At 44.2% G+C, this 13973-nt stretch overlaps 1 protein-coding gene across 2 annotated transcripts in view; it reads left to right on the top strand.

Moving 5' to 3' along the window:
* Nucleotides 1–4: 4 nt before the first annotated feature.
* Nucleotides 5–13973, top strand: part of VEPH1 (ventricular zone expressed PH domain containing 1) — a 250480-nt gene continuing 236511 nt past the window's right edge. For both annotated transcript variants that reach the window (XM_084847341.1, XM_084847342.1), the window contains exon 1: nucleotides 5–322. The gene's annotated coding sequence lies outside the window, so the exon portion shown is untranslated. The remainder of the gene's footprint in view (nucleotides 323–13973) is intronic.

Raw genomic sequence — 13973 nt, 5'->3', positions numbered from 1 at the left:
AGCCGCGAGCTGAGGGGGCGAGACGCGCGGGAAGGCCAGGCCCGGCCCGGCCGCCCGGGCCGCCGCGCTGGCTGGCCTGCAGCTCCCTCTGCTGACAGCCGGCCGCCTTTTCTCAGGCAAACGTCCAAGGAGGGAAAGGGCCGCGGGGCTCTCCTCGGGGCGCAACGACGCTAAACCGCCGGGCCCCACCGAGGTCGGTGGGCGCGACGGCGCTGCTCCGGGGTGAGCGTGCTGCTCCGCTGAGGGTGGCAGCCTCGGACGGTTAGGCAGCAAACCCGATTGGGCGGACCCAAGTGGGGCTTGCTTCGGAGTAAACATGCAGGTAGGACTGCGTAGCACAGGCGTGGGGAGCGTGTGGTCCTGCAGCTGCAACTCCCATCGGCCTTGGGCTCTGTAGCCAACGATGGGAGTTGCAGTCCAACCACGCATTCCCCATTTCTGGCACAGAACGATTTATTTCATCGTTACGGGGTTTTGTTGAGTGGGATTTTATTGTGTAAGGCGCCTTGAGGGGGCTTTTGCCCGTAAAGGTGACCTAGAAGTATTTTTACTTAATAATAATAATAATAATAATCGTAGTAGTTGCAATTTCCAAGTGAAAATCCCGGATGAAGATCTCCAGACATATTATTCCATTGCTGAAGTTAGCTAGGAAGTTTTCCCCGCCCCGTTTACTTCAAAACTCGACTTGCTGTTACTTTACTATTTCAGCACCTCTTTCTCGGCACCACTCCCATGGCAAGCTGCGCCTGCCAAAATCCCCTGTCCTAAGCAAGTATTAAAAAGGGAGGGACTTCTATCTTCCTTTGAACACTAGGAGGGTTAAAGCAATGTTTAAACATCAGTTACCCTGTGCACTGGCTTGACCATCTGCAGAATTCCGATATGAGTACCAGCTGCCACCACAGGGGTATTGGTGTGGAGATGCAGCATGGCATACCTTTGGTTCAAATTCAGAACACAAAATAAGTGACTGCTAATGTTATGCCTGCAGCAAAGATTACTGCCACAAGTAATCTCTATTACAGTGTCTCAGTGTGTGTTGCATAAGGCTAGAAATATAAATAAGGCTTAAAGTTCTCCCTTTTTCTCACTTCCCTTTTAGCCGTTCAACACCCACTTAAAAAAATTATTTGCTGTGCCTATTCTGAATCACATCTCGATCCTAATATATTTTTGAGTGCAATGTTAGGGTCACAGCTATAAACAAACATTAGAAATATACATGCATATAGAATCAACTCACATATATTGGTGATCTGTGGGTCCCACTAATCACACACACAAGAGGAATCAGATAAGGAACTCCAATGAGTAAATTTGCACATTGTAGTGTCCCAGATGACTCTTATTGCAGAATATGATATGGGAGCCCTACGTTTTTGGCAGTAAAAATAAACAGGAACGGATAGAACCCTAGAAAAACATTACAGAGTTTAGAAAAACAGTTCATCCATGTTCATTAAATGCAACCTGATCTACACGTTTACTTGGAAGTGAACTCCAGTAAGTTCATACTAAAGCCGCAATCCTATGCACACTTACCAGGGAGTAAGTCCCACTGAAGTTAACAGTGCTAGTTTCTGAGTAGACACATATAGGATTGCGCTCGTGCACTATAAGTGTATTCAGGATAGTAGCCTTATAGAGATCTGGATTATTACATACTTTGTCAGGCGTTATTCACCAGCTTTGTTTCAGTGCTGAGAATATATTACTTTATAGCCTTGCACATTTATATCTGAAAAGTCGATCTGAAAAAGCTACTTGGCAGTTTCAGCTATAAAGCCAGATCACTTACTGTCTGGCTTGAAAGATACTTTCTGTGGATTGGCCTCAGAGAAGCTCAGAAACTATTTCTGACTTTCTAGTTGAAATACATCAAGGACTGACTACAGCAGTTGTGTTCTATGTGGAACAATATAGCATGTTCTCTATTGAACTGGTGACACTGGTCACCAGCTTAGATTGCTTTTAAAAAGGATCAGACAAATTCATGAAGGATGGGTCTATTAGTGGCTATTAGCCAAGACAGCTAATTGGCATATCCATGTTCAAAGGTGGTATGTCTCCCAAGTACCAGATGCTGGGTACAAACAACAGGGGATGCTAAAACTTTCATGCCTTGACTGTGAGCATCCAGAAGCATCTCTCTGGCCATTTGCAGAATGGTGGGATAAATAGACTTTTGTGTGATCTAACAGGCAGTTTTTATGTTCTTGAATGTTGTTCAGAGCTGGTACAAATATGTCAGCCCATCCCTTGGCAGGGGTAGAGCAATGAGAGCATATAGGATCAGTGTTGTGCTGGGTATAGTGGCTTCCAGTTGTTTTCTGGGCATAGTTCCATGCTGCTGCTAATGGGACACAAAGTCCATTGCAGCTATACCGTCATTGAGGTTCGAATGAGCTAGGGCCTCATCCTTTAGCATTATCAGATACATGTGAGAGAAAGTACAGCCACCATCTGAACATCTAGGAGCAAAGCCAGATTCAGGAATCCTTCTAGATTATGAACCTGCTCTTTCAGGGAAACCAAATTCCTATTTGTGAGAGGCAATTCCTTTCTTTCTTTCTTTCTTTCTTTCTTTCTTTCTTTCTTATTTTAATACATTCATACCCTGCCTTTCCATAAAATACACTAAGGGAGCTAACAACAATAACATGCAAAATTTAAAAAACAACATAAGATGAAACCATCTAAAAATCAAATTTGTTGTTGTTGTGTATTCGGTCAGTTGCTTCCAACTCTTCCTGACTTCATAAGAGTGCATAAAAAACAATAGCAACTAGAAAAAATAGCAGCTAGATAAAACATTATGAAAATACAGGTTAACAAAGAGCAGCAGGGAAGACATATCAGCTCTATAGGTCAAATGCCTGATTAAATAAAAATGTGTTTGCATGCCAGCTGAAAGCCATCCATGAGGGGTGGAACCAGTATATCTTAGGGGATGCTTTTCCCCTTATGCCCCACTCTGCTCTGTTAAGATCTCTTGGTGGAGAGATCTATTCTATCTACTTGAGTAGTAAAGTCTGTGAGAGCATAGGGCAGGCCCTAAAGTTTTTGGTTGTAGTATCTCAACTGTAATATTCCTTCTCAAAAGAGATGTGTCTGAACCCACCATCACAGCTACTTCAGAAACTAATAAATATATATTTTCCAAAAAGGCTTTTAATAGATTTTTTTGTTTTGTTTTTTATGGATGTTTAATTGGAATTATTTTATATATTTGTGCTTCCTAGGTCACATTGGGTCTCCTTTAAATAGGGTGCTTCCTAGGTCACATTGGGTCTTCTTTAAACAGGGTAGCTAGCAGCAATGGACAACAGGGTGCCTGCATTTTTAAATTATGTAACCTTGGCAGATCCCCCCCCCCCCCCGCATTTGCCAAAATTAACTCCTCTGTGCAACTATTAAAGGTGCAGGGGCCTTGGATTCCTTTAGATTTGGCCTTTTTATCTGGAAATGAGATATGCAAGCTTTACAAGATTAAAAACAACAACACCATACATATTTTGGAGTCAAAACTATGACTATGCCTTCCGTTGACAGAAGAGTTCCACTCATGAAATGTGCCTCTGCCTGATTTTTAAGGATCACTCCCCTCCCCACCCGCCTTCCCACAGCTCACCCCATTCAGCAGGATCCCCTAACCTAGTCATTAACACATTAAAAAAAGAAAAGAATGCATATTATCATGTTAAATACATGGGTGGCGCTGTCTGATAAGTAATTGATGCAAAGCAAGTAACATTACCTGAAGATATTACTCATTATTATGAATGAAGTGAGGATCCTTCTAATCAAGGAATAACTTTGCATTTACACACTACCGTGCTCTGTTGTGCATCTGCTTTGGCAACATACTGTATCCGGTGGTCTTGTTGATGGCATCAATGTGATAAATAGCAGCATCATGTGATAAATTACATTTACCATACACCACTAATTGCCTCCCCCTTCATGGATCACTGCCTTGTTGTGGCGAAGGGGCTTGCGTAACTCAGTGAAGCCATAAGCTATGCCGTGCAGGGCCACACAAGACGGACAGGTCATGGCAGAGAGTTCTGACAAAATGTGGTCCACTGGAGAAGGAAATGGCAACCCACTCCAGTATTCTTGCCAAGAAAACCCCATGGAACGTATCACAAGGCTAAAAGATATGACGCCGGAAGATGAGCCCCTCAGGTCGGAAGGTGTCCAATATGCTACTGGGGAAGAGCAGAGGGTATTTCCAAGTAGCGCCAGAAAGAGTGAAGCGGCTGGGCCAAACCCGAAAGGACACTCAGCTGTGGATGTGTCTGGTGGTGAAAAGAAAATCCGATGCTGTAAAGAACAATATTGTTTAGGAACCTGGAATGTCAGATCAATGAATCAAGGTAAGCTGGAGGTGGTCAAACATGAGATGGCAAGATTGAACATCGACATCTTGGGAATCAGAGAACTAAAATGGACAGGCATGGGCGAATTTAATTCAGGTGACCATCATATCTACTATTGTGGGCAAGAATCCCTTAGAAGAAATGGAGTAGCACTCATAGTCAACAAAAGGGTGGGAAAAGCAGTACTGGGGTACAATCTTAAAAATGATAGAATGATCTCAGTACGAATCCAAGGCAAACCATTCAACATCACAGTAATTCAAGTCTATGCCCCAACCACTGATGCCGAAGAAGCTGAGGTTGATCGGTTCTATGAAGACCTACAACACCTTCTAGAACTAACACCAAAAAAAGACGTCCTCTTCATCATAGGGGATTGGAATGCTAAAGTAGGAAGTCAAGAAATCACCGGGATAACAGGCAGGCATGGCCTTGGTGTACAAAATGAAGCAGGACAAAAGCTAATAGAGTTTTGCCAAGAGAACATGCTGATCATAGCAAACACTCTTTTCCAACAGCACAAGAGGCGACTCTACACATGGACATCACCAGATGGTCAATATCGAAATCAGATTGATTATTTCCTTTGCAGCCAAAGATGGAGAAGCTCCAACCAGTCAGTAAAAACAAGACCTGGAGCTGACTGTGGCTCAGATCATGAGCTGCTTCTTGCAAAATTTCGGCTTAAATTGAAGAACGTCGGGAAAACCACTAAACCGTTCAGGTATGACCTAAATCATATCCCTGATGAATATACAGTGGAGGTGAGGAATAGATTTCAGGGATTAGACCTGATAGACAGAGTGCCTGAGGAACTATGGACGGAGGTCCGTAACATTGTTCAGGAGGCAGCAACGAAATCCATCCCAAAGAAAAAGAAATGCAAGAAAGCAAAGTGGCTGTCTGATGAGGCTTTACAAGTAGCTCACGAAAGAAGGGAAGCGAAAAGCAAGGGAGAAAGGGGAAGATATACCCAACTGAATGCAGAGTTCCAGAGAATAGCAAGGAGAGACAAGAAGGCCTTCTTAAGTGAACAATGCAAAGAAATCGAGGAAAACAACAGAATGGGAAAGACTAGAGATCTCTTCAAGAAAATCGGAGATCTCAAGGGAACGTTTTGTGCAAAGACGGGCATGATAAAGGACAAAGAAGGCAGGGACCTAACAGAAGCAGATGAGATTAAGAAGAGGTGGCAAGAATACACAGAAGAACTATACAGGAAAGATCTGAATGTCCCTGATAGCCATGATAGTGCGGTCACTGAACTTGAGCCGGACATCCTAGAAAGTGAAGTCAAGTGGGCCTTAGGAAGCATTAGTAACAATAAAGCTAGCGGAGATGACAGTATTCCAGCCGAGCTATTTAAAATCCTAAAAGATGATGCTGTTAAAGTGCTGCATTCAATATGCCAACAAATCTGGAACACTCAACAGTGGCCACAAGAGTGGAAAAGGTCAGTTTACATTCCAATTCCAAAGAAGGGCAACGCCAAAGAGTGTTCAAACTACCGCACCATTGCGCTCATTTCACATGCCAGCAAGGTTATGCTTAAAAATCCTACAAGCTAGGCTTCAGCAGTATGCGAACCAAGAACTACCGGAAGTACAAGCTGGGTTTCGAAGAGGCAGAGGAACTAGAGATCAAATCGCCAACATTCGCTGCATCATGGAGAAAGCAAGAGAATTCCAGAAAAACGTCTATTTCTGCTTCATTGACTACGCTAAAGCCTTTGATTGTGTGGATCACAACAAACTGTGGCAAATTCTGAAAGTGATGGGAGTACCAGACCACCTTACCTGTCTCCTGAGAAACCTGTACGAGGGTCAAGAAGCAACAGTAAGAACCAGACATGGAACAACCGAGTGGTTCAAAATTGGGAAAGGAGTACGACAAGGCTGCATATTGTCACCCTGCTTATTTAACTTATATGCAGAGTACATCATGAGAAATGCCGGGTTGGATGAATCAGAGGTCGGAATTAAGATTGCTGGGAGAATTATCAACAACCTCCGATATGCAGACGATACCACCCTAATGGCAGAAAGCGAAGAGGATCTCAAGAGCCTCTTGTTGAGGGTGAAAGAGGAGAGTGCAAAAGCTGGTTTGAAACTCAACATTAAAAAAACGAAGATCATGGCATCTGGCCCCATCACTTCCTGGCATATAGAAGGGGAAGAAATGGAAGCAGTGACAGATTTTACTTTCTTGGGCTCCAAGATCACCGCAGACGGTGACTGTAGCCATGAAATTAAAAGACGCTTGCTCCTTGGGAGGAAGGCTATGGCCAACCTAGACAGCATAGTAAGAAGCAGAGACATCACCTTGCCGACAAAGGTCCGTCTAATCAAAGCTATGGTTTTCCCAGTAGTAATGTATGGATGTGAGAGCTGGACTATAAGGAAGGCTGAGCGCCGAAGAATTGATGCTTTTGAACTGTGGTGCTGGAGAAGACTCCTACGAGTCCCCTGGACTGCAAGGAGGTCAAATCAGTACATCCTAAAGGAAATCAACCCTGAGTGCTCATTGGAAGGACAGATAATGAAGGTGAAGCTCCAATATTTTGGCCACCTAATGCGAAGAGAAAACTCCCTGGAAAAGACCCTGATGCTGGGAAAGACTGAAGGCAAAAGGAGAAGGGGATGGCAGAGGATGAGATGGCTAGATAGCATCACCGATGCAATGAATATGAACTTGAGCACGCTCCGGGAGAGAGCGCAGGACAGGAAGGCCTGGCGTGCTATGGTCCATGGGGTCACGAAGAGTCGGACACGACTGAACGACTGAACAACAACAACAACTAATTGCCTCACCTGCAGTATTCTCACTAATCTATCTTCACTATGATTTATTATAAAATCCAGAGCAACGTTGGAGTATCTGCCATTGTTTTTAAAAAAGCCCTTCTATCCTATATAGAGATTGGTTTAAGATGCAAAGGTTCTCTAGAATTAGAGCAATATCTTAGCAAAACTAAAGTGCTGAAGCAAGGAAGGGATATATACAACAAACACATGCAGAGGTGACCCAGCTGGTATAATTATAGTTGACCAGCACTTATTTTATTGTACTTTTAGTGTTAGATTTTATTCTTTTATCATTGTGTTAACTGCTTTGATAGTTCACTGGAAAGCAGTCTATACTTTTATTTAATATGCTGCATTTACCCTTTCCCTCCTCTCCAAGGTTGTTTTGTGATCTCGGAGAGGCAGCCAATACAGTTCTCTCTCCACTAGCTGTGAGGGATAGGGGGCAGGGAGCTGGACTCCTGGGTCTGAGGTCAGAGCACTAACTCTGACCTTGAATCCAGGAATCCGAACTATCCTATGGCCCCCCCAGACACTGCCTAGGGGCCATAAGATTGCTCTCCTCATCTTCCACCTCTTACTAAAACCCTTCCCAAATCTGAAATGATGCCCTGTTTCTAAAAGTTAAAGTGCTGAAAGCTGTGAATGAATAACAGCGAATGGAGAACTCAATCATTATTTTCTGTAAAGTGCTTTGGAAAATACTGCTTTTAGCTGTTCATGAATGGAACCAGCTGTTCTGGAATCTACCACCAGAAGAAGAAGATTTTCTACCAACGGAACTTTGCACTGAGGGGCCTATTCTCTCCAGCCACTGAGGAATGCTTCTAATTTATCCCCAGTTCCTCGAATCCTCAATTTACTTTTTTACCTTGTGTATCACCTAAAATTAACCTCCAGCTTTGCTAATAAATAGACTGTCATGTTTCTCTGCCCTTCTTCTCTGTGCCAACCCAGAAACCTATGTGTTTCACCCAAAACAAGATGCAGATCTGGCTTACAGCCAGCCTTTGTGTTTTCAGAAATGGAGATCTGTAATTGCTTCTTTATCTCAGAATCCACTGCTAGTTGTAATCTGATAACCTACCACTGACACATTCATTCACACTGCAAATCTCCATTTTGAGACTGGATATAGCTAAACGGCAGACCTCATGGCCACCACATTTGGCCTAATTTTTGGACTTTTCGTTTCTTCCCCCACCTCCTACTTTTTGTACCACATAGTGTGATGAAGTGTGACGGAGAGCTGAAAAGCTTGCACATTTTTGTGGAATTCTGGTTAGTCCTAATAAATGTATTGTCCAACTGTGGATTATAGATTTTCTGGATAGCATTTTTCTGAGTCAGGGCTTTAATCAGCTGCAAAAGTTTTAGAAGACATTTCTGAGAGGAAGCTTTAATGAATGGATATTCAGTGTATGGGCCAATTTTCACACAGTTTGTAAAACTAGTCAGTTGGCCAGAGATTCAGGGCTTCTCCACATCACATTTTTTATCCCACAACTTTACCAGGGCTTCTGCTTCTGGATTCTTCACAGGATTGAGATGGGCTCCTTCACACACACTTCCTGTTGTTGTTTTCTGAAGGATTGGCTTTATCTGCAAGTTCTTTATGTTTCATTATACAGCCACTAGATGGCACTGTTATTATAGCAACACTTCCTCTTTACACACTCAAATTCAAACTGATTCAAGCCACTTCTTTTATTAGCTCATTATTTCCATTTCAAATTAAGCTGCGGAAATGGTCGGAAACCACAGGAGAGGCGCTGGAAGTTGACGACATCATGTACAAGACCCATAAACTTCCATGAGTAACCAATCTCAATCCCAGGATAAAAGCCCCATGTGGAGAAGACCATAATGTACTCCTGGATTCACATTTGTCACTTGAGGCTCAGGTGGCCTCAGTGGCTAGGAGTGCCTTTTACTAGCTTTGGCTGTTATGCCAACAGCCATTTCTCGATCATGATAGCATAGCCACGGTGGTTCAGGCATTGGTAGCCTCAAGACTGGATTATTGTAATGCACGCTATGTGGGGCTACCCTTCGGCTTGGTCCAGAAGCTGCATCTGGTGCAGAATAAGAAAATAAGAAAAGCCATGCTGGATTAGACCAAGGGTCCATCCAATCCAGTACCCTGTTCACAGTGGCTGACCAGCTGTCGACGGGAAAGCCACAAGCAGGACATGAGTGCAACAGTACCCTCCTGCCCATGTTCCCCAGCAAGTGGTGTACATAGGCGAACTGCCTTTGATACTGGAGGTAGCATAGAGGCTTACTGCCTCTGATACTGGAGGTAGCATATAGCCATAAGGACAGGTAGCTGTTGATAGCCCTCTCCTCTCGGAATTTGTCTAACCCCCTGTTAAAGCCATCCAAATTTGTGGCCATCACTACTTCTTGTGGTAGTGGATTCTATAGTTTGACTATGCTCTGTGTGAAGAAGTACTTCCTTTTATCTGTCCTGAACCTCCCACCAATCAGCTTCATGGGATGATCCTGAGTTCCAGTATTATGAGAGAAAAGTGTGGCGGGGCTGCTAACTGGGGCCTCTGTCCAACAGCAAACTACACCTCTGCTGAAAGAACTGCAGTGGCTGCCAACAACCTACCGGGCCAGGTTTAAGGTGTTGTTGGTAAACATAAAAAGCCCTAAACAGCTTGGGACTAGGTTACCTTAGGGAGTGCCTTAGCTGTTATGACCCTGCCTGATCTTTGCAATCATGAGAGGGAGCCCTTCTGAGGAAGGTGCCACATGTTCCTGAGGCTCACCTCAGGAGCACTCGCAGCAGAGCATTTAGTGTTGCAGCACCCACCCTCTGAAACGTTTTACCAGTTGACATTAGACAGCCCCGCAGTTCTGATGTTTAGACATCTTGTTAAAACTCATCTCTTCACCCTGGCTTTCCCTGAAATGTGACCCAGCCAGTTATGATTTGTCGCGCACAGCAGAGTGTGCGGTTTTACTGTTGATGACTTTTGTATTGTTTTATTGTCATATTTATTGGTTTTTTGATACTATTGTATGTTATGTTCACCACTTTGACACCCCTGTGGAAAGTGGTATATAAATTTGATAAATAAATTTTTTTTTAAAAGGATGCAGACAAGCTGGAGAGGGTTCAGAGGAGGGCAACAAAGATGATCAGGGGACTGGAAACAAAGCCCTATGAAGAGAGACTGAAAGAAATGGGCATGTTTAGCCTTGAGAAGAGAAGACTGAGGGGAGATAGTGCTCTTCAAGTACTTGAAAGGCTGTCACAGCGAGGAAGGCCGGGATCTCTTCTCGATCATCCCAGAATGCAGGACACGGAATAATGGGCTCAAGTTACAGGAAGCCAGATTCCGGCTGAACATCAGGAAAAAACTTCCTGACTGTTAAGAGCAATATGACAATGGAACCAGGGAGGTGGTGGGCTCTCCCACACTGGAGGCATTCAAGATGAAGCTGGACAGCCATATGTCAGGGATGTTCTGACTTGGATTCCTGCACTGAGCAGGGGGTTGGACTCGATGGTCTTCTAGGCCTCTTCCAACCCTACTATTCTATGATTCTGATTCTATCACATGTGGACTATAACACGGAGAAGGGGAGGTGACTGCCCCATTACCTTCCCTAGACGGTGACTGGCCATACAATCCTATATTTGTCCACTCAGAAGTAAGTCCTATTAAGTTGAAGGTAAATGGATTTAGGTTGGATTGTAGCATGGGTGGCTGGGGAATGCTGGGAGTTGTAGCACATTTTTCTGTCTAATCATGCATAGCAGTGCATCCTTAAGGGATTAGAGCTAGTTGGACCTGAGGAGGCAGCTTCCCTGGCTAAGAGGCATGGAGTGCAGGTGGCTGAGGGGATGAGGAGCCAATAGTACATGCAGCTGGGTAAGTTCCTCCTGGGGGCGGGGGGAGTGAGACAGTTGGAGGGTACCCATCTTTGTCTTGCTTTGTGTTCCCCCAAAGCTACAATCCTCAAAGCCGTTCATATGAGTGGCTACCTCCACATCTGTGGCAGTGAGTCCCAGAGATCAAGAACACACTATATGAATTCTGCAAAACAGTTTTGGAGAGAAAGGAAAGTTACAACATAAAGGAATATGGTCTGTCGTATTCTGTTAAAACACAGAGTAGAAGTGATACTGGAATAGTTCGTTACAAACCAGTGTGAGCAATGGATGCTAAGCTAATATTTGATAACTGTTTGGTAATTTAACACCCCAGTCTGAAATCTATTGTGTACATTTCATGAAATCCAATAGGATTTCCTCCCACTTACTATATTTAGGATCAGAGTGCAAAGCCAGGTTTGTAGAAAACAGGAGTCCCCATGAATATAACCTTCAACTCTAACCTTCCTACCTATTACAGATATATAACAGTGGCTAAAAACTGGACCCCCTCAAATCCTAGAAGCTGTGGGTCAAAGAGAAAATACATTACATATATTAAAGAAAATACAAGCTGCATTCCAAATATTTACAGGAATAATTCAGATTTCTCCAAATATTGGGTGTGCTTCTCCTGCCCTATGAATAGAGGGCTTTTATTTCCATTTCTAAAGCTGCCACACCAACATCTTTTACTAATAAGAAAGGGCTGTTCTACATGAAGCATTTATTGTGCGCTCATCATTGCCTACTCACAGTTGTTTATGGCTTGTTTAGATGGCGTCGTGACCCTCCAGTTTCACTTCGGTGTCTAAAGAGTACTTGCAGCAAGTTTTTTTAGAGCAGGGAAAGTGAGGTCTTTAATTGTGAGACCGAAAGAAAATGTTTTTTTAACTTGTTTTTGCACTATTCTGCTATACCACAGTGCCACCTAGAGGTTATGTGGTGGAAAAGCAGGAAACTACTCACATAGTGTCTGATCTCAATTCTGCAATGAAACTAAAAGCAAATAAAGCGGATTAACAGCCAATTAACAGCTTCGTGTAGAAAAACTAGGTGAGAGCAACTTCTATTTCTTGATATTTTACTAGGTTCCTATGAGTTCAGAATACTACTGTGATATTTCTCAGCATTATTTGGAATTAAGCATTATTTCTTTGCTGTGGGTCCCCACAGATCAGGAGCAGAAAGCTGATTAAATTTGGTCTTTACTGCAGTAGTTCTCACAGTTTGTTTGATCCACCAATGCAGTTTTGCTTTCTCTCATGCCTTCTCTTTTGCTTTGCCCCCAATGGTCCACCTGTTAGTTGAAGTCCTTGACTCTGAAGTCAAACATATTGGGGCTGTTCTCATTATCATAACAGCCCACTGTGGCTTAATTTACCCGCAGGGGCTGCTGTGTCGTGGCAGGCGCCTGTTAGCCATGGTTTATCATCTGAATCTAGGTGGCAGGGGTTTTCTAACCCTCAAAGAACCCCTGCCATCTGGGTTCCAACAACATGACAAACCAGGCACCCATTGGCACCCGGCATGACAAAACAGCCTCCGTGGATAAATTAAGCCGTGGTGGGCTGTTGTGTCATGTGAACTGTGAGTTTGTCAGTCTGATTACTGCGAATGGAACTGTCACTATGGGTCTGTCACTATGGTCTTACCTAAAGTGCTGCATGATGGGAGTTGAGGATTGGACAAAATAACTTTAATGTTCCTTAATGGCTGTGGGTGATCCCAGAATAGGCAATTAATTTGCAGTGATGGGGCCTGAGGCACTGCTCAGCAGATGTGCGTGTGAAAAGAAAAAAGCAGTTTGCACTGAAAGAGACAGAAGCCCTTTCCATGCGTTATTGTGTTAAAATGCACACAGACTGTGTTGTGGCTGGTGGTGCTCATAGGGCTGGACCATGGGACACTGGTCCAGGTCTCCACAGTCTAGAGGGCCCCAAGTGACAGAACCACCAGTTGCAGTTGTTGCAATGTCATTGTGTGTTTCTTCCCCCCCACACCTTTTAAACCCCTTAAATAGAGGCTAGGCCCCCTGTGGGGTGAAGTCCCAGGTGCACCCACCATCTTCATTCCCCAGAGGTCCTCCAGGGAAGGAAGATGGTGGGCAGGAGTGGAATTTCACTCTGCAGTGTGCCTAGCCTCTGTTTCTTTTATTTTTTAATCTCACAAAAGATGTTGCAACAACTGTCACGGTGGCACCCCCATTTGGGGCCCTCAGGACTGCAAGTACCACCACTACCAATTGCTCCTGACGCCACTGGGGGAGCGGGGGAGCACGGGAGCATGGGTAGGGGGAGACAGGGGTAAAGAGATCAAGAAGGAAGGGAACAAAAAGGTCCCCTTTCCTTTTTTCAAAAAACATTTTACAGAGAATGTGAAGCATGCTGGAGCTTCACTGCCTAATGCAACTGATATCCTCTGAAAAAAACTGAAAAACAACCAGGATGGTCCAGGGGGAGAGAGAAAGCAGGGCTGCAAGCAGTCAAGACTATGGGCGGGGCCCCTGGAGAGTATTTTGCCAGGGCCCTCTCAAGATGTGGCAGGACCACTGTGTCTCCTCCCCTGATTTATGCCATGTGGGAACCGTTTGCACCTCTTGTAATGAACACACTTCCGTTGAGGAAGGGCCTAAATTACAATGCTGCTCCTCGCTGCATTCATTTTAACTCCTTGTAATTAATGGAAGCAGTGACAGATTTTATTTTCTTGGGCTCCAAGATCACCGCAGATGGTGACTGTAGCCCTGAAATTAAAAGACGCTTGCTCCTTGGGAGGAAAGCTATGGCAAACCTAGACAGCATAGTAAGAAGCAGAGACATCACCTTGCCGACAAAGGTCCATATAATCAAAGCTATGGTTTTCCCAGTAGCAATGTATGGCTGTGAGAGCTGG

This window comes from Heloderma suspectum, chromosome 3 (assembly GCF_057233095.1).
Source record: "Heloderma suspectum isolate Gila_16-S chromosome 3, 16-S_ref, whole genome shotgun sequence".
In the NCBI taxonomy this organism is placed as follows: Eukaryota; Metazoa; Chordata; class Lepidosauria; order Squamata; family Helodermatidae; genus Heloderma; species Heloderma suspectum.
This window is presented reverse-complemented; position numbering and strand designations above follow the sequence as displayed.